Source organism: Ranitomeya variabilis, chromosome 2, assembly GCF_051348905.1.
Source record: "Ranitomeya variabilis isolate aRanVar5 chromosome 2, aRanVar5.hap1, whole genome shotgun sequence".
Classification (NCBI taxonomy): domain Eukaryota; kingdom Metazoa; phylum Chordata; class Amphibia; order Anura; family Dendrobatidae; genus Ranitomeya; species Ranitomeya variabilis.
The window spans coordinates 123,246,604-123,264,530 of NC_135233.1; the positions used below are offsets into that span (position 1 = coordinate 123,246,604).

General features: G+C 49.9%; 1 long non-coding RNA gene and 23 other non-coding genes across 27 annotated transcripts; all 24 read right to left on the reverse strand.

Moving 5' to 3' along the window:
* Window positions 1-1,018: 1,018 nt before the first annotated feature.
* Window positions 1,019-6,579, reverse strand: LOC143809177 (uncharacterized). Of its 4 annotated transcripts, XR_013222118.1 has the most exons (6): window positions 6,229-6,579; window positions 3,141-3,251; window positions 2,727-3,020; window positions 1,692-1,816; window positions 1,339-1,407; window positions 1,019-1,185 (listed from the first exon to the last, which is right to left on the reverse strand). It is a non-coding gene; the product is annotated as an uncharacterized LOC143809177 (long non-coding RNA). The 4 variants fall into 4 exon arrangements; XR_013222116.1 differs by lacking the exon at window positions 6,229-6,579 and having other exon boundaries at window positions 3,141-3,975; XR_013222119.1 differs by lacking the exons at window positions 2,727-3,020; window positions 3,141-3,251; window positions 6,229-6,579 and adding an exon at window positions 2,289-2,717.
* Window positions 6,580-7,978: 1,399 nt separating this feature from the next.
* Window positions 7,979-8,094, reverse strand: LOC143811162 (U5 spliceosomal RNA). Its single transcript, XR_013223449.1, has one exon. It is a non-coding gene; the product is annotated as a U5 spliceosomal RNA (small nuclear RNA).
* Window positions 8,095-8,404: 310 nt separating this feature from the next.
* On the reverse strand, window positions 8,405-8,520 carry LOC143810267 (U5 spliceosomal RNA). The gene has a single exon (XR_013222727.1). It is a non-coding gene; the product is annotated as a U5 spliceosomal RNA (small nuclear RNA).
* Window positions 8,521-9,124: 604 nt separating this feature from the next.
* LOC143810472 (U5 spliceosomal RNA) lies at window positions 9,125-9,240 on the reverse strand. The gene has a single exon (XR_013222925.1). It is a non-coding gene; the product is annotated as a U5 spliceosomal RNA (small nuclear RNA).
* A 313-nt stretch (window positions 9,241-9,553) lies between these two features.
* On the reverse strand, window positions 9,554-9,669 carry LOC143810664 (U5 spliceosomal RNA). The gene has a single exon (XR_013223104.1). It is a non-coding gene; the product is annotated as a U5 spliceosomal RNA (small nuclear RNA).
* Window positions 9,670-9,979: 310 nt separating this feature from the next.
* LOC143810470 (U5 spliceosomal RNA) lies at window positions 9,980-10,095 on the reverse strand. The gene has a single exon (XR_013222923.1). It is a non-coding gene; the product is annotated as a U5 spliceosomal RNA (small nuclear RNA).
* Window positions 10,096-10,405: 310 nt separating this feature from the next.
* On the reverse strand, window positions 10,406-10,521 carry LOC143811294 (U5 spliceosomal RNA). Its single transcript, XR_013223581.1, has one exon. It is a non-coding gene; the product is annotated as a U5 spliceosomal RNA (small nuclear RNA).
* Window positions 10,522-10,830: 309 nt separating this feature from the next.
* On the reverse strand, window positions 10,831-10,946 carry LOC143810404 (U5 spliceosomal RNA). Its single transcript, XR_013222860.1, has one exon. It is a non-coding gene; the product is annotated as a U5 spliceosomal RNA (small nuclear RNA).
* Window positions 10,947-11,256: 310 nt separating this feature from the next.
* LOC143810471 (U5 spliceosomal RNA) lies at window positions 11,257-11,372 on the reverse strand. The gene has a single exon (XR_013222924.1). It is a non-coding gene; the product is annotated as a U5 spliceosomal RNA (small nuclear RNA).
* A 309-nt stretch (window positions 11,373-11,681) lies between these two features.
* On the reverse strand, window positions 11,682-11,797 carry LOC143810268 (U5 spliceosomal RNA). The gene has a single exon (XR_013222728.1). It is a non-coding gene; the product is annotated as a U5 spliceosomal RNA (small nuclear RNA).
* Window positions 11,798-12,107: 310 nt separating this feature from the next.
* On the reverse strand, window positions 12,108-12,223 carry LOC143810347 (U5 spliceosomal RNA). Its single transcript, XR_013222804.1, has one exon. It is a non-coding gene; the product is annotated as a U5 spliceosomal RNA (small nuclear RNA).
* Window positions 12,224-12,533: 310 nt separating this feature from the next.
* LOC143810468 (U5 spliceosomal RNA) lies at window positions 12,534-12,649 on the reverse strand. Its single transcript, XR_013222921.1, has one exon. It is a non-coding gene; the product is annotated as a U5 spliceosomal RNA (small nuclear RNA).
* A 310-nt stretch (window positions 12,650-12,959) lies between these two features.
* LOC143810528 (U5 spliceosomal RNA) lies at window positions 12,960-13,075 on the reverse strand. Its single transcript, XR_013222979.1, has one exon. It is a non-coding gene; the product is annotated as a U5 spliceosomal RNA (small nuclear RNA).
* A 309-nt stretch (window positions 13,076-13,384) lies between these two features.
* LOC143810277 (U5 spliceosomal RNA) lies at window positions 13,385-13,500 on the reverse strand. The gene has a single exon (XR_013222737.1). It is a non-coding gene; the product is annotated as a U5 spliceosomal RNA (small nuclear RNA).
* Window positions 13,501-13,810: 310 nt separating this feature from the next.
* LOC143810389 (U5 spliceosomal RNA) lies at window positions 13,811-13,926 on the reverse strand. Its single transcript, XR_013222845.1, has one exon. It is a non-coding gene; the product is annotated as a U5 spliceosomal RNA (small nuclear RNA).
* Window positions 13,927-14,236: 310 nt separating this feature from the next.
* On the reverse strand, window positions 14,237-14,352 carry LOC143811199 (U5 spliceosomal RNA). The gene has a single exon (XR_013223486.1). It is a non-coding gene; the product is annotated as a U5 spliceosomal RNA (small nuclear RNA).
* Window positions 14,353-14,662: 310 nt separating this feature from the next.
* Window positions 14,663-14,778, reverse strand: LOC143811261 (U5 spliceosomal RNA). The gene has a single exon (XR_013223546.1). It is a non-coding gene; the product is annotated as a U5 spliceosomal RNA (small nuclear RNA).
* Window positions 14,779-15,088: 310 nt separating this feature from the next.
* On the reverse strand, window positions 15,089-15,204 carry LOC143811277 (U5 spliceosomal RNA). Its single transcript, XR_013223563.1, has one exon. It is a non-coding gene; the product is annotated as a U5 spliceosomal RNA (small nuclear RNA).
* A 310-nt stretch (window positions 15,205-15,514) lies between these two features.
* LOC143810469 (U5 spliceosomal RNA) lies at window positions 15,515-15,630 on the reverse strand. The gene has a single exon (XR_013222922.1). It is a non-coding gene; the product is annotated as a U5 spliceosomal RNA (small nuclear RNA).
* A 310-nt stretch (window positions 15,631-15,940) lies between these two features.
* On the reverse strand, window positions 15,941-16,056 carry LOC143810529 (U5 spliceosomal RNA). Its single transcript, XR_013222980.1, has one exon. It is a non-coding gene; the product is annotated as a U5 spliceosomal RNA (small nuclear RNA).
* A 309-nt stretch (window positions 16,057-16,365) lies between these two features.
* LOC143810278 (U5 spliceosomal RNA) lies at window positions 16,366-16,481 on the reverse strand. Its single transcript, XR_013222738.1, has one exon. It is a non-coding gene; the product is annotated as a U5 spliceosomal RNA (small nuclear RNA).
* A 310-nt stretch (window positions 16,482-16,791) lies between these two features.
* LOC143810390 (U5 spliceosomal RNA) lies at window positions 16,792-16,907 on the reverse strand. The gene has a single exon (XR_013222846.1). It is a non-coding gene; the product is annotated as a U5 spliceosomal RNA (small nuclear RNA).
* Window positions 16,908-17,217: 310 nt separating this feature from the next.
* LOC143811200 (U5 spliceosomal RNA) lies at window positions 17,218-17,333 on the reverse strand. The gene has a single exon (XR_013223487.1). It is a non-coding gene; the product is annotated as a U5 spliceosomal RNA (small nuclear RNA).
* A 310-nt stretch (window positions 17,334-17,643) lies between these two features.
* Window positions 17,644-17,759, reverse strand: LOC143810436 (U5 spliceosomal RNA). Its single transcript, XR_013222891.1, has one exon. It is a non-coding gene; the product is annotated as a U5 spliceosomal RNA (small nuclear RNA).
* Window positions 17,760-17,927: the final 168 nt, after the last annotated feature.

Here is a 17,927-nt window from a genome sequence, read left to right on the forward strand (position 1 = left end):
ATTGTTTCCAAAATTGTTCTGATGTAAAGTAGACTTGTGGGAAATGTTACTTATTAAGTATTTTGGGTGACATATCGCTGTGATTTAAGGGAATACAAATTCAAAGTTGGGAAATTGCGAAATTTTTTGTCAAATTTACATTTTTTACACAAATAAAAGCAGGTAATATCAAATAAATTTAACCACTATCATGAAGTAGAATATGTCACGACAAAACAACGTCAGAATTGCCAAGATCCGTTGACGCGTTCCAGAGTCATAACCTCATAAAGGGACAGTGGTCAGAAATGTAAAAATTGCCTTGGTCAATAAGGGGTTAACATTGATAGCCTGTCTTTACCACTGGTTACACCCGCCATCTTGGCTGTTAGCTCTTCCCTGGTGTCAGCCGGAGCTGCTCAGTCACCGACACCCACAGCACAGCGGCGTCACCGGGGCTGTGTCCAAGGTCGGGTACAGCACGTCTGTCGGCGGAGCTGTGCAGCGCAGGGACTGACAAGTTCCATCGAACAACTTAAAAGGCGGAGGTGCTGGTGTCGCACCCCCACAGATCACACACAGATGACATACTCTAATGAGAGACCATCAATGTCACAGTCATGGACAACCCCTTTAAAAAGAGAACAGTTTAAGGGATGAAACCTCATGGCCACCATGGCAGGGCCTCCAACGCTGCTGCAGCAGATCAGCACTACATCGTCGGCTGTACCGTTGACATCTGGACACAAGAGACCCATGAGGACCAGGAGCCGCTCGTGTTTATATCGTGGCAGTTGTGAAAATGCAAGAACGGGGATGTTTCAATTCACTGCTTGCAAGCAGCTACAAAGAGCCATTACTTACGCTCTGCCAGCTGGGCCCACCTTTATGACAGAGTTCTAAAAAGTGGGAATGTCTTAATGGGAGGGGCAGAGTCTGCAAGCGGTTTAATTAATATAAGCTATAAACTTGATGTAAATTATCTAACGCTGAGGACACGGCCCATTACCGAGAAACCAGCGACTCAGTATCGCAAAAACATAGAAAATATAAAATTTTATTATACAAAAATGACTAAATACAGATATAAAGGGGAAAACCATGGAGCACATAGTGGTTCTCGCTTCTCCAACGGAGCAGATGCGACGTGGAGTCTTCCAACTTCTTAAAGTAGTAGTTGAGTTTGTCACTGAGCTTCTCCCGCAGCTGTAAAGGAAATGGAGGAAGACATTAATGGTGCACACATGGTCTGAGCCCGGCTGCCATGGCTCTAATCCCTCACAGTTTCTGAGTGTGGCATTACGTCACCATGAATGACATCACCATTAGTCACGACGGTCATGTGATGTGAATTCTCACCATAAACGGTCAGGGAGTCCAGGCGCATGTGGAGGAAAAGCTTTGGCTTTGCCGGTTCTCATCCTTAGGCTTCATACCCATTTGCGATAAAAAAAAAAAAAAAAAGTTTGATTTCCGGACAGAAAAAAAGAAAGAAACATAAGCGAGTGTCATGCGAGGTCAATGCAATTTTTTAATTGCAACATCCATATGCAATGCACCAGGCAGCACAGACTTAGAATGGGGTCTACTGTGGCATCCGGTAAGTATGGTGGCAGAATGTGCAGCGCCTAATGGAGGACAAGTTCTATAATTGGAGCATATACCAAGCCCTCCGAACACCACACACGTGTGACGGGGACTGCGGCTCTTACCTCTCGGTTTAGCCGACTGTTATTTTCTTCCAGCGCTTGCAGAAGGTGATCGATGGACGAATACAGCAGTCAAACCAAAGGAGACAAGACAGACAGAGGCCACTGGGGAGGAGTATACTGGATCGCTAAGAATAAAAATTTATAACAGAAGTTTCTAGAAGGAGAAGTTTATCAATCGGGATCATGCAAAATAAATGGCTCTGGTTATGTGGGGTAAATAGAAGGGACTTTCTTATGTCACTCACTGATGGGAATATGTCAAGTGTTCAGAGTTACAGACACATCGGCCGTAGCCCATCCACTTACAGGAATGGCATTGCACGACCAGCTCAGCCATTTCCACAGCTCCGACCAGCGCATAGACAGAGTTCGATCACAGCTTGGACCCCAATATAAGTTTAAGGGTTGAAGCTACGGATATGGGTGTGCTGCGCCGGTTCTGTGACTCTTAATGAAGAGTTTGGTAAATGGCGTATTATAGTGTACTGCAATAAATGGACACAGGTCTCCCTGATCTGCAGCTCCTTTTCGAAACCACATTTAACTCAGCCGCATCTAAAGCCATGCGTTCCCATTCACACGTAGCAGTCTTCATACCAGCTGCAGGCCCCGCCTCCCCATCAACTGCCGATGCCATCTGCTCGCTCCAACCGATGGCGAGGGCCTGCTGCGCACATACACCACTGTAACTGCCGTCCCCGTCATCCGCTGACATCCTCTCAGCAGCACGTGTTTACCGGGGATCAGACACCACTGCCGCACTATCAGACACGGCCTCTGCACGTGTGCCAAGGCCCGCCCTACCGGGGACATCATGCAGGCCCAGCACATGTGCCGAGTCCGCTTCCAGCGCTGGGGCACTCACCGCTGCCGCCGTATCCACGTCCAGCAATCGATCGCCCTCCCCAAGGACCGGCGCCACACACATACCGGCCGCTGCGCTGCTTCCTGCTTCGCTCTGCGCCGGTGCCATTACCGCTCCCCGTCACGCCAGAAAGAAGGCCTCAGCCCTCCCTCCCGCAGCGCCATACTCACCACCTGAAGGAGCTCCATCCAGCGCCAGGAGAAGCCATCCAGGTCCCTCCTAAGCGATCCTCCTTCTGACTTGCTCCAGCAAGGCATCTAAAAAAGCAGACATACTTAACAAGGTACAACTCAGTGGCTGGCGGCAACGAAGTGAGGGCGCTGGCACCTCCTCCCCTTCTTAAAAGGGAAGCGGGCCACGTGACCGCCGCCAGCCAGTCAGGGCCCGGCCTTACGTCATCATTGTCTCCTCTTCTCCCATCCAGGCTGTATGCTGACCCTACTGCCTACTCAAGGGGCGCCAACCTGAGGGATTTTAAAAGGAAAGACATTTTTAATTATACATGTCACTGATGGTTATAACAATAATTGTGAGACATAGAAAATAGAATGGTAGTATAATGTTCTGAGAATGTGGGGTTATACCTTTAGATACTGTATCAGGGAGCACGCTATGTCCATTCGTGCTTCCTCTACAGCTTTTCCAGTTGTGTCCACGCCATCAATTTGTTTTTTCCGAAGAAATTCTTCTGCAAACTAAAAAAACAATTGCACATGTTATGGTACATGTAAACCTTATTTCACAATTGTAGGAAACCAAAAAACATTTTCTATGATAGTTTCTCACTATCTATTGGCCAAGGACCTCTGCATTTGTAGATGTCATCAATTTCTATATTCCAACATTTATTTATGATGAGACAAACAGGGCCTTTTTATATGCAAAGCTGGGCCCTGGGCATAATTACAGGTGGGGCCGTAGGTTTGGAAATTTAGTACTGACACAGTATAGTTGAGTCAACTTGCCCCGCATATAGAACGTATTTCCTCATACGTGGCAATTGCAGCAGGCGCATCCGCGTTGGATTAGGAACAGGTTGTAATACCATATGCCTGCTTTTTGACGGCTAACCAAGGTGCGTATATGTATACCGCTACACTTACCATACACGTTGATACACGTAGCGAAGCGTTTCGGCGTTAAAATATCGGCTCAACTCTTTTGGAATGTAGGCGAATACGCTTGCGTTTAGGAGTATGTTTACATACATTTCGAGAATACGGAAGTGTGAAAGGAGCCACAGAGATAAATCTAGATTTTAGCAGTAATAATAGATAAATATGATAAAATAAACGACTCCCATAATTGACCTGCTTTATTAGTTATGAGTTGTATAATGTGCTGCATTATTACTTATGGTGGTATAATGGACTGCATTATTATTTATGGGGGTATAACGGAATGCATTATTAGTTTAGGTGGTGGGTGTATAATGGGCCTGCATTATTAGCTATGGTGGCCTAATGGACTGCATTATTAGTTATGTTCGGCTATAATGGGGTTCATTATTATTTGTCGTGGTATAATGGGCCTTCAAATTATCATTTATCGTGGGCAGTAATGGGCTGCATTATTGTAGTTATGATGGCCATACGGTTATAGGCTATAAATAGTAATGCGCCACCGTTTACAACAAAAATAATAGTGAAGGATAATAAACAATAATAACCTGTCTTAGGCTCCAAAAAATAGTAATGTGCCACCATAAAGAGGTAATGCAGCCCCGTTAAGGCCGACATACAGTAATAGCGCGGCAGTTAGGCCACATACAGTAGTAACGCAGCTTTTATACCACATAAATTAATAGTGCAGCATTTATGCACCACAGCAATAGCGCATAAGTTATTCCCCATACAGTAATAGTGCAGGATTATTATGGTCCTATTCAGTAATATTGCTGCATTGTTATGCCCTAAATTCAGTAATAGTGCACATAGTTAAGCTCCATATACAGTAAATAGTGCTGCCTAGTTAAGCCCATACAGTAAATAGTAATAAGCATTTTTGCACCATATACAGCAACAGTACAGCAAATTTATTCACATACATATAGTAATAGTGCCAAATAGTTATGTCCAAACATACAATTATAGGGCCAGATAGTTTTGCCCCATATACAGTAATAGTCCTGCATAGTTAAGCCTACAAATATAGTAAAAGTGCCGCATATTTATGCAACATCTAATATATAAAGCTGAATGTGGGCGTGTGTGTATGTGTGTATGTATGTGTGTATGTCCGGGATTGGCATCTACACCGTCGCAGCTACAGCCACAAAATTTGGCACAGTCACACATCTGGACCGCCAGAAGCGTCATAGGCTATGTTGTGAGTCGAAATTTTAACCCCGCGCGTTCCAATTCACGAAACAATTTTGCCCCTATCTACATAATGGGGAAAAAGTGAAAGGGAAATTGTTGGAGGCAAATTGACAGCCAGGAGGAGATGGCATACAGGTATATACTTTATACAGGGAATATGACATACACATATATACTATATACAGGGGAGATGGCATACAGGTTTATACTATATACAGGGGAGATGACATACAGGTGTATACTATATACAGGGGAGAGGGCATACACGTATATACTATATAGAGGGGAGATGGCATACAGGTATTTACTATATACAGGTGACATGACATACAGGTATATACTATATACAGGAGGATATGACATACAGGTATATACTATATACAGGAGCAGATGACATACAGGTATATACTGAGGGGAAAATGAGAGGTGTGAGGTGAAAGTGAAGAGGTGCGAGTGCAAAAGGAGAGGAGTGAGGGGAAAATAGTGGAGTGATTGGAAAAAGACAGGTGTGAGGTCAAAATAACAGGTGTTAGGGGGGAAATGATAGAAGTGAGGGGAGAAAATGAGAGGTGTGAGGGGGAAAATGAGGTGTGAGGGGGAAAATGAGAGGAGTGAGGGAAAAATGAGAGACGTGAGGGGGAAAATGAGAGATGTGACCGGGAAAAAGAGAGAAGTGAGGTGCTATAACTAACAGTTACTGTGAAAGGAAAAGTGTGTGTGTATCAACGGAAATGTCATAATGGTGGCCACGGCGACGATGTCATAATAGGTTGCAGTGGTGACAATAATGTCATAATAGGTTGTAATGTTGGCGGTTATTTAATATAGGTTGCCATGGTTACGATGTTGTCAGAATGGTTGCCATGGTGAAGATGTCATAATGAGTATATGGTCACGGAACTATGGGATGGAGGATGTGTGATGGGTATATGGGCACGGGACTATGGGATGGAGGATGGGTATATGAGAATGGGACTATGGAATGGAGGATGTGTATGATGGGTATATGGGCACGGGACTATGGGATGGGTATATGGGCACAGGACTATGGGATGGAGGATGTATGATGGGAATATGGACACGGGGCTTAGTTAGGATCCGCTGGGAATACAGGCAACAGGTTACTACAGGCAGAATACGGATCTGCTGGGAATAAAGGCAACAGGTTACTACAGGCAGAATACGGATCCGCTGGGAATACAGGCAACAGGTTACTACAGGCAGAATACGGATCTGCTGGGAATAAAGGCAACAGGTTACTACAGGCAGAATATGGATCCGCTGGGAATAAAGGCAACAGGTTACTTCAGGCAGAATAGGTATCTGCGATCCTGAATGCGCACCTCCTTACATGCAAAATGCACGCCAAAAGGCATAAATGCGCGCTCCTGAATGCGCACCGGCAGAAATGCGGGAATTGCGCGTCGCCAGAAATGCGCGCTCCTGAATGTGCTCCTTCCATATTGCAAACTAGGCATTGTGGGCAGAGATACACAGGCCTCCCACAGTAAGGGACCCCCTATCTATCCATAAACAGGCCCCCCGCAGTAAGGGACCCCCATCCATCCATACACGGGCACCCGCCATAAGGGACCCCCTATCCATCCATACACAGCCCCCCGCGCCCTCACCTCCCTAAAGGGTTACAACAGGTAGCAGTGTTGGCCCCCCCCTAAAGGGTTACTACGGGTAGCAGTGTTGGCCCCCCCTAAAGGGTTACTACGGGTAGCAGTGTTGGCACCCCCCTAAAGGGTTACCACGGGTAGCAGTGTTGGCCCCCCCCTAAAGGGTTACTACGGGTAGCAGTGTTGGCACCCCACCAAAGGGTTACTACGGGTAGCAGTGTTGGCACCCCCCTAAAGCAGGGGGGAGTATATACATGCCCAGGAAGGAATGTCAGTCCTGAACGTGCATTCATTGAACACTCAGGACAGATAGCCGAGACAGATAGCCGAGAGGAGAAAAGCAGTTATGGAGGACGCTACGGCGGTGAGTGCGATTATCGTGCCGTGTGGAAGAGCCCCTATCTCTTCGCTCTGCGTGAACACGCGATCATCGCTCCATCTGAATGAGCCCCTATCTCAGCGCGAAGAGATAGGGGCTCATCCACACGGCACGATAATCGCACTCACCGCCGTAGCGTCCTCCATAACTGCTTTCCTACTCTCGGCTATCTGTCTCGGCTATCTGTCCTGAGTGTTCAATGAATGCACGTTCAGGACTGACCTTCCTTCCTGGGCATGTATACACTCCCCTTCTCGGCATGTAGTCACTCCCCGCTGCTTTAATCACCCCCCTTTGCAGAAATGAAGACGCCCTGAAATTTCTGAGCATAGTAACACCCCCCTCCCTTTGTCACGCCCCCTCCCTCACTATTGTGGTTTTAACCAGGCCCCCAGGTGCCATAATCACGCCCGTCCCTGAAATTTTCAGGCATGTTGCCGCCCAGAGCCCCGCCCAGAGCTCCTCTTCTCTCCACCCTGCATCTTCAGCTGTTGCTTGGCCGTGATTGGTCAGTTTGCGGCACGTGACTCCGTAGCCTCGCCCATCCCTACTATCTACGACATGCCGACAATTTTCAGAACACCGGCACAACGTGCGGCACTCTGGACTGGTAATAGGACGCTCCGCCACAGCCCCGCCCCTCCCCGCAGAGCTCCGCCCACTCCTCACAATGGGGCGCCGACAGTGGTGCATAGAAGAGTCTAATTCTATCACAGAGCGCTGTGTAAGACTGGTTAGTGCAAAAAGCGAGGAGCCAAGCGGGGGGCAGGGTCCGCACTATTCTGCAGCCTAGCGGTTTATCTCGCTACTACCTTAAAGCGCACTGCTGCTTTCTCGGCGTCACAGCTCCTCCCTTTTCTGTTCACGTACGGCCATTTAAACTATTAACCGCGCCCACGTAGTTCATATTTCTTGATGTCACGCCGTCACCGCCTGCCCTTTCTGATTGGCTCACACTTTCACATTTCTGAAAGCTCTTCGTCGCTATGGCAATAGTTGCACGCAGCAATTTCATTGGCAGAGCAAAAGCCAATGGGTATTGACAGTGGGCGTGTCCGCGAGATTCAAACGTGTGTGTGTATCTATGGGCTGAAGGAAGCCCCAGCAAGCTGGAGCATGCAAAAATTGCCACAAAACTCAGTTTTGCTCCTCTCCACGGAAATCTTTAGTAAAAGGCAAAAGATTTTTACGTTCTGAAGAGAAGCCAGAGTATATTGGGCAAGGGCCTCCTCCCGACCTACCACCATTGCAGCAGCCCTCACTTGGCCCAGGGAGAGCACCTAGAAGTGGGTGCGTGGTTTGGTGATGGAAAAACAAAAACGGCAACAGCCCATCGTCCGCAGGCTGCTCTGTTCTCAGCTCTATGCTGCTGACAGAGCATCACCTGTTCCGCTGCCTGGAAGAAGGCCATCCATGGCTACAATATGCAAATGAGGGCCTCTTCCCAGCAACCCCAGGGTTCAGTCTCCCACCGAAACCCCACCCACCCATTCCTTTATTCTGTTGTTGAACCCAATTAAGGAAGCCCCAGCAAGCTGGAGCATGCAAAAATTGCCACAAAACTCAGTTTTGCTCCTCTCCACGGAAATCTTTAGTAAAAGGCAAAAGATTTTTATGTTCTGAAGAGAAGCCAGAGTATACTGGGCAAGGGCCTTCTCCCGACCTACCACCATGGCAGCAGCCCTCACTTGGCCCAGGGAGAGCACCTAGAAGTGGGTGCGTGGTTTGGTGATGGAAAAACAAAAACGGCAACAGCCCATCGTCCGCAGGCTGCTCTGTTCTCAGCTCTATGCTGCTGACAGAGCATCACCTGTTCCGCTGCCTGGAAGAAGGCCATCCATGGCTACAATATGCAAATGAGGGCCTCTTCCCAGCAACCCCAGGGTTCAGTCTCCCACCGAAACCCCACCCACCCATTCCTTTATTCTGTTGTTGAACCCAATTAAGGCTACGTTCACATTAGCGGCGGGCGCCGTAGCGGCGCCGCATGCGTCATGCGCCCCTATATTTAACATGGGGGCGCATGGACATGCGTCGCACTTGCGTTTGCGCCGCATGCGTCACTGCGGCGCCCGCTTCCGGGCGCAGAGGACGCAGCAAATTGCATTTTTGCTGCGTCCAAAATCAATAAAAAAAAGGACGCATGCGGCGCAAAACGCAGCGTTGTGCATGCGTTTTGCTGCGTTTTGCGCTGCAGCGCCGACGCTGCGGCGCACAATGCAAATGTGAACGTAGCCTTAGGAAGCCCCAGCAAGCTGGAGCATGCAAAAATTGCCACAAAACTCAGTTTTGCTCCTCTCCACGGAAATCTTTAGTAAAAGGCGAAAGATTTTTACGTTCTGAAGAGAAACCAGATTATACTGGGCTAGGGCCTCCTCCCGACCTACCACCATGGCAGCAGCCCTCACTTGGCCCAGGGAGAGCACCTAGAAGTGGGTGCGTGGTTTGGTGTTGGAAAAACAAAAACGGCAACAGCCCATCGTCCGCAGGCTGCTCTGTTCTCAGCTCTATGCTGCTGACAGAGCATCACCTGTTCCGCTGCCCGGAAGAAGGCCATCCATGGCTACAATATGCAAATGAGGGCCTCTTCCCAGCAACCCCAGGGTTCAGTCTCCCACCGAAAAAACCCCACCCACCCATTCCTTTATTCTGTTGTTGAACCCAATTAAGGAAGCCCCAGCAAGCTGGAGCATACAAAAATTGCCAAAATACTCAGTTTTGCTCCTCTCCACGGAAATCTTTAGTACAAGGCAAAAGTTTTTTATGTTCTGAAGAGAAGCCAGAGTATCCTGGGCAAGGGCCTTCTCCCGACCTACCACCATGGCAGCAGCCCTCACTTGGCCCAGGGAGAGCACCTAGAAGTGGGTGCGTGGTTTGGTGATGGAAAAACAAAAACGGCAACAGCCCATCGTCCGCAGGCTGCTCTGTTCTCAGCTCTATGCTGCTGACAGAGCATCACCTGTTCCGCTGCCTGGAAGAAGGCCATCCATGGCTACAATATGCAAATGAGGGCCTCTTCCCAGCAACCCCAGGGTTCAGTCTCCCACCGAAACCCCACCCACCCATTCCTTTATTCTGTTGTTGAACCCAATTAAGGAAGCCCCAGCAAGCTGGAGCATGCAAAAATTGCCACAAAACTCAGTTTTGCTCCTCTCCACGGAAATCTTTAGTAAAAGGCGAAAGATTTTTACGTTCTGAAGAGAAGCCGGATTATACTGGGCAAGGGCCTCCTCCCGACCTACCACCATGGCAGCAGCCCTAACTTGGCCCAGGGAGAGCACCTAGAAGTGGGTGCGTGGCTTGTTGTTGGAAAAACAAAAACAGGAACAGCCCATCGTCCGCAGGCTGCTCTGATCTCAGCTCTATGCTGCTGACAGATCATCACCTGTTCCGCTGCCCGGAAGAAGGCCATCCATGGCTACAATATGCAAATGAGGGCCTCTTCCCAGCAACCCCAGGGCTCAATCTCCCACCGAAATCCCACCCACCCATTCCTTTATTCTGTTGTTGAACCCAATTAAGGAAGCCCCAGCAAGCTGGAGCATGCAAAAATTGCCACAAAACTCAGTTTTGCTCCTCTCCACGGAAATCTTTAGTAAAAGGCAAAAGATTTTTACGTTCTGAAGAGAAGCCGGAGTACACTGGGCAAGGGCCTCCTCCCGACCTACCACCATGGCAGCAGCCCTAACTTGGCCCAGAGAGAGCACCTAGAAGTGGGTGCGTGGTTTGTTGTTGGAAAAACAAAAACGGCAACAGCCCATCGTCCGCAGGCTGCTCTGTTCTCAGCTCCATGCTGCTGACAGAGCATCACCTGTTCCGCTGCCCGGAAGAAGGCTATCCATGGCTACAATATGCAAATGAGGGCCTCTTCCCAGCAACACCAGGGTTCAGTCTCCCACCGAAAAAAGCCCACCCATTCCTTTATTCTGTTGTTGAACCCAATTAAGGAAGCCCCAGCAAGCTGGAGCATGCAAAAATTGCCACAAAACTCAGTTTTGCTCCTCTCCACGGAAATCTTTAGTAAAAGGCAAAAGATTTTTATGTTCTGAAGAGAAGCCGGAGTATACTGGGCAAGGGCCTTCTCCCGACCTACCACCATGGCAGCAGCCCTCACTTGGCCCAGGGAGAGCACCTAGAAGTGGGTGCGTGGTTTGGTGATGGAAAAACAAAAACGGCAACAGCCCATCGTCCGCAGGCTGCTCTGTTCTCAGCTCTATGCTGCTGACAGAGCATCACCTGTTCCGCTGCCCGGAAGAAGGCCATCCATGGCTACAATATGCAAATGAGGGCCTCTTCCCAGCAACCCCAGGGTTCAGTCTCCCACCGAAACCCCACCCACCCATTCCTTTATTCTGTTGTTGAACCCAATTAAGGAAGCCCCAGCAAGCTGGAGCATGCAAAAATTGCCACAAAACTCAGTTTTGCTCCTCTCCACGGAAATCTTTAGTAAAAGGCGAAAGATTTTTACGTTCTGAAGAGAAGCCGGATTATACTGGGCAAGGGCCTCATCCCGACCTACCACCATGGCAGCAGCCCTAACTTGTCCCAGGGAGAGCACCTAGAAGTGGGTGGTGGCTTGTTGTTGGAAAAACAAAAACAGGAACAGCCCATCGTCCGCAGGCTGCTCTGATCTCAGCTCTATGCTGCTGACAGATCATCACCTGTTCCGCTGCCCGGAAGAAGGCCATCCATGGCTACAATATGCAAATGAGGGCCTCTTCCCAGCAACCCCAGGGCTCAATCTCCCACCGAAACCCCACCCACCCATTCCTTTATTCTGTTGTTGAACCCAATTAAGGAAGCCCCAGCAAGCTGGAGCATGCAAAAATTGCCACAAAACTCAGTTTTGCTCCTCTCCACGGAAATCTTTAGTAAAAGGCAAAAGATTTTTATGTTCTGAAGAGAAGCCAGAGTATACTGGGCAAGGGCCTTCTCCCGACCTACCACCATGGCAGCAGCCCTCACTTGGCCCAGGGAGAGCACCTAGAAGTGGGTGCGTGGTTTGGTGATGGAAAAACAAAAACGGCAACAGCCCATCGTCCGCAGGCTGCTCTGTTCTCAGCTCTATGCTGTTGACAGAGCATCACCTGTTCCGCTGCCTGGAAGAAGGCCATCCATGGCTACAATATGCAAATGAGGGCCTCTTCCCAGCAACCCCAAGGTTCAGTCTCCCACCGAAACCTCACCCACCCATTCCTTTATTCTGTTGTTGAACCCAATTAAGGAAGCCCCAGCAAGCTGGAGCATGCAAAAATTGCCACAAAAATCAGTTTTGCTCCTCTCCACGGAAATCTTTAGTAAAAGGCGAAAGATTTTTACGTTCTGAAGAGAAGCCAGAGTATGCTGGGCAAGGGCCTCCTCCCGACCTACCACCATGGCAGCAGCCCTCACTTGGCCCAGGGAGAGCACCTAGAAGTGGGTGCGTGGTTTGGTGATGGAAAAACAAAAACGGCAACAGCCCATCGTCCGCAGGCTGCTCTGTTCTCAGCTCTATGCTGCTGACAGATCATCACCTGTTCCGCTGCCCGGAAGAAGGCCATCCATGGCTACAATATGCAAATGAAGGCCTCTTCCCAGCAACCCCAGGGTTCAGTCTCCCACCGAAACCCCACCCACCCATTCCTTTATTCTGTTGTTGAACCCAATTAAGGAAGCCCCTGCAAGCTGGAGCATGCAAAAATTGCCACAAAACTCAGTTTTGCTCCTCTCCACGGAAATCTTTAGTAAAAGGCGAAAGATTTTTACGTTCTGAAGAGAAGTCAGAGTATACTGGGCAAGGGCCTCCTCCCGACCTACCACCATGGCAGCAGCCCTCACTTGGCCTAGGGAGAGCACCTAGAAGTGGGTGCGTGGTTTGGTGATGGAAAAACAAAAACGGCAACAGCCCATCGTCCGCAGGCTGCTCTGTTCTCAGCTCTATGCTGCTGACAGAGCATCACCTGTTCCGCTGCCCGGAAGAAGGCCATCCATGGCTACAATATGCAAATAAGGGCCTCTTCCCAGCAACCCCAGGGTTCAGTCTCCCACCGAAACCCCACCCACCCATTCCTTTATTCTGTTGTTGAACCCAATTAAGGAAACCCCAGCAAGCTGGAGCATGCAAAAATTGCCACAAAACTCAGTTTTGCTCCTCTCCACGGATATCTTTAGTAAAAGGCGAAAGATTTTTACGTTCTGAAGTGAAGCCAGAGTATACTGGGCAAGGGCCTCCTCCCGACCTACCACCATGGCAGCAGCCCTCACTTGGCCCAGGGAGAGCACCTAGAAGTGGGTGCGTGGTTTGGTGATGGAAAAACAAAAACGGCAACAGCCCATCGTCCGCAGGCTGTTCTGTTCTCAGCTCTATGTGCTGACAGAGCATCACCTGTTCCGCTCTCCGGAAGAAGGCCATCCATGGCTACAATATGCAAATGAGGGCCTCTTCCCAGCAACCCCAGGATTCAGTCTCCCACCGAAACCCCACCCACCCATTCCTTTATTCTGTTGTTGAACCCAGTTAAGGAAGCCCCAGCAAGCTGGAGCATGCAAAAATTGCCACAAAACTCAGTTTTGCTCCTCTCCACGGAAATCTTTAGTAAAAGGCGAAAGATTTTTACGTTCTGAGGAGAAGCCAGAGTATACTGGGCAAGGGCCTCCTCCCGACCTACCACCATGGCAGCAGCCCTCATTTGGCCCAGGGAGAGCACCTAGAAGTGGGTGCGTGGTTTGGTGATGGAAAAACAAAAACGGCAACAGCCCATCGTCCGCAGGCTGCTCTGTTCTCAGCTCTATGCTGCTGACAGAGCATCACCTGTTCCGCTGCCCGGAAGAAGGCCATCCATGGCTACAATATGCAAATGAGGGCCTCTTCCCAGCAACCCCAGGGTTCAGTCTCCCACCGAAACCCCACCCACCCATTCCTTTATTCTGTTGTTGAACCCAATTAAGGAAGCCCCAGGAAGCTGGAGCATGCAAAAATTGCCACAAAACTCAGTTTTGCTCCTCTCCACGGAAATCTTTAGTAAAAGGCGAAAGATTTTTACGTTCTGAAGAGAAACTAGAGTATACTGGGCAAGGGCCTCCTCCCGACCTACCACCATGGCAGCAGCCCTCACTTGGCCCAGGGAGAGCACCTAGAAGTGGGTGCGTGGTTTGGTGATGGAAAAACAAAAACGGCAACAGCCCATCGTCCGCAGGCTGCTCTGTTCTCAGCTCTATGCTGCTGACAGAGCATCACCTGTTCCGCTGCCCGGAAGAAGGCCATCCATGGCTACAATATGCAAATGAGGGCCTCTTCCCAGCAACCACAGGGTTCAGTCTCCCACCGAAACCCCACCCACCCATTCCTTTATTCTGTTGTTGAACCCAATTAAGGAAGCCCCAGGAAGCTGGAGCATGCAAAAATTGCCACAAAACTCAGTTTTGCTCCTCTCCACGGAAATCTTTAGTAAAAGGCAAAAGATTTTTACGTTCTGAAGAGAAGCCAGAGTATACTGGGCAAGGGCCTCCTCCCGACCTACCACCATGGCAGCAGCCCTCACTTGGCCCAGGGAGAGCACCTAGAAGTGGGTGCGTGGTTTGGTGATGGAAAAACAAAAACGGCAACAGCCCATCGTCCGCAGGCTGCTCTGTTCTCAGCTCTATGCTGCTGACAGAGCATCACCTGTTCCGCTGCCCGGAAGAAGGCCATCCATGGCTACAATATGCAAATGAGGGCCTCTTCCCAGCAACCACAGGGTTCAGTCTCCCACCGAAACCCCACCCACCCATTCCTTTATTCTGTTGTTGAACCCAATTAAGGAAGCCCCAGGAAGCTGGAGCATGCAAAAATTGCCACAAAACTCAGTTTTGCTCCTCTCCACGGAAATCTTTAGTAAAAGGCGAAAGATTTTTACGTTCTGAAGAGAAACCAGAGTATACTGGGCAAGGGCCTCCTCCCGACCTACCACCATGGCAGCAGCCCTCACTTGGCCCAGGGAGAGCACCTAGAAGTGGGTGCGTGGTTTGGTGATGGAAAAACAAAAACGGCAACAGCCCATCGTCCGCAGGCTGCTCTGTTCTCAGCTCTATGCTGCTGACAGAGCATCACCTGTTCCGCTGCCCGGAAGAAGGCCATCCATGGCTACAATATGCAAATGAGGGCCTCTTCCCAGCAACCACAGGGTTCAGTCTCCCACCGAAACCCCACCCACCCATTCCTTTATTCTGTTGTTGAACCCAATTAAGGAAGCCCCAGCAAGCTGGAGCATGCAAAAATTGCCACAAAACTCAGTTTTGCTCCTCTCCACGGAAATCTTTAGTAAAAGGCGAAAGATTTTTACGTTCTGAAGAGAAGCCAGAGCATACTGGGCAAGGGCCTCCTCCCGACCTACCACCATGGCAGCAGCCTTCACTTGGCCCAGGGAGAGCACCTAGAAGTGGGTGCGTGGTTTGGTGATGGAAAAACAAAAACGGCAACAGCCCATCGTCCGCAGGCTGCTCTGTTCTCAGCTCTATGCTGCTGACAGAGCATCACCTGTTCCGCTGCCCGGAAGAAGGCCATCCATGGCTACAATATGCAAATGAAAGCCTCTTCCCAGCAACCCCAGGGTTCAGTCTCCCACCGAAACCCCACCCACCCATTCCTTTATTCTGTTGTTGAACCCAATTAAGGAAGCCCCTGCAAGCTGGAGCATGCAAAAATTGCCACAAAACTCAGTTTTGCTCCTCTCCACGGAAATCTTTAGTAAAAGGCGAAAGATTTTTACGTTCTGAAGAGAAGTCAGAGTATACTGGGCAAGGGCCTCCTCCCGACCTACCACCATGGCAGCAGCCCTCACTTGGCCTAGGGAGAGCACCTAGAAGTGGGTGCGTGGTTTGGTGATGGAAAAACAAAAACGGCAACAGCCCATCGTCCGCAGGCTGCTCTGTTCTCAGCTCTATGCTGCTGACAGAGCATCACCTGTTCCGCTGCCCGGAAGAAGGCCATCCATGGCTACAATATGCAAATAAGGGCCTCTTCCCAGCAACCCCAGGGTTCAGTCTCCCACCGAAACCCCACCCACCCATTCCTTTATTCTGTTGTTGAACCCAATTAAGGAAACCCCAGCAAGCTGGAGCATGCAAAAATTGCCACAAAACTCAGTTTTGCTCCTCTCCACGGATATCTTTAGTAAAAGGCGAAAGATTTTTACGTTCTGAAGTGAAGCCAGAGTATACTGGGCAAGGGCCTCCTCCCGACCTACCACCATGGCAGCAGCCCTCACTTGGCCCAGGGAGAGCACCTAGAAGTGGGTGCGTGGTTTGGTGATGGAAAAACAAAAACGGCAACAGCCCATCGTCCGCAGGCTGTTCTGTTCTCAGCTCTATGTGCTGACAGAGCATCACCTGTTCCGCTGCCCGGAAGAAGGCCATCCATGGCTACAATATGCAAATGAGGGCCTCTTCCCAGCAACCCCAGGGTTCAGTCTCCCACCGAAACCCCACCCACCCATTCCTTTATTCTGTTGTTGAACCCAGTTAAGGAAGCCCCAGCAAGCTGGAGCATGCAAAAATTGCCACAAAACTCAGTTTTGCTCCTCTCCACGGAAATCTTTAGTAAAAGGCGAAAGATTTTTACGTTCTGAGGAGAAGCCAGAGTATACTGGGCAAGGGCCTCCTCCCGACCTACCACCATGGCAGCAGCCCTCATTTGGCCCAGGGAGAGCACCTAGAAGTGGGTGCGTGGTTTGGTGATGGAAAAACAAAAACGGCAACAGCCCATCGTCCGCAGGCTGCTCTGTTCTCAGCTCTATGCTGCTGACAGAGCATCACCTGTTCCGCTGCCCGGAAGAAGGCCATCCATGGCTACAATATGCAAATGAGGGCCTCTTCCCAGCAACCCCAGGGTTCAGTCTCCCACCGAAACCCCACCCACCCATTCCTTTATTCTGTTGTTGAACCCAATTAAGGAAGCCCCAGGAAGCTGGAGCATGCAAAAATTGCCACAAAACTCAGTTTTGCTCCTCTCCACGGAAATCTTTAGTAAAAGGCGAAAGATTTTTACGTTCTGAAGAGAAACTAGAGTATACTGGGCAAGGGCCTCCTCCCGACCTACCACCATGGCAGCAGCCCTCACTTGGCCCAGGGAGAGCACCTAGAAGTGGGTGCGTGGTTTGGTGATGGAAAAACAAAAACGGCAACAGCCCATCGTCCGCAGGCTGCTCTGTTCTCAGCTCTATGCTGCTGACAGAGCATCACCTGTTCCGCTGCCCGGAAGAAGGCCATCCATGGCTACAATATGCAAATGAGGGCCTCTTCCCAGCAACCACAGGGTTCAGTCTCCCACCGAAACCCCACCCACCCATTCCTTTATTCTGTTGTTGAACCCAATTAAGGAAGCCCCAGGAAGCTGGAGCATGCAAAAATTGCCACAAAACTCAGTTTTGCTCCTCTCCACGGAAATCTTTAGTAAAAGGCAAAAGATTTTTACGTTCTGAAGAGAAGCCAGAGTATACTGGGCAAGGGCCTCCTCCCGACCTACCACCATGGCAGCAGCCCTCACTTGGCCCAGGGAGAGCACCTAGAAGTGGGTGCGTGGTTTGGTGATGGAAAAACAAAAACGGCAACAGCCCATCGTCCGCAGGCTGCTCTGTTCTCAGCTCTATGCTGCTGACAGAGCATCACCTGTTCCGCTGCCCGGAAGAAGGCCATCCATGGCTACAATATGCAAATGAGGGCCTCTTCCCAGCAACCCCAGGGTTCAGTCTCCCACCGAAACCCCACCCACCCATTCCTTTATTCTGTTGTTGAACCCAATTAAGGAAGCCCCAGCAAGCTGGAGCATGCAAAAATTGCCACAAAACTCAGTTTTGCTCTTCTCCACGGAAATCTTTAGTAAAAGGCGAAAGATTTTTACGTTCTGAAGAGAAGCCAGAGTATACTGGGCAAGGGCCTCCTCCCGACCTACCACCATGGCAGCAGCCTTCACTTGGCCCAGGGAGAGCACCTAGAAGTGGGTGCGTGGTTTGGTGATGGAAAAACAAAAACGGCAACAGCCCATCGTCCGCAGGCTGCTCTGTTCTCAGCTCTATGCTGCTGACAGAGCAT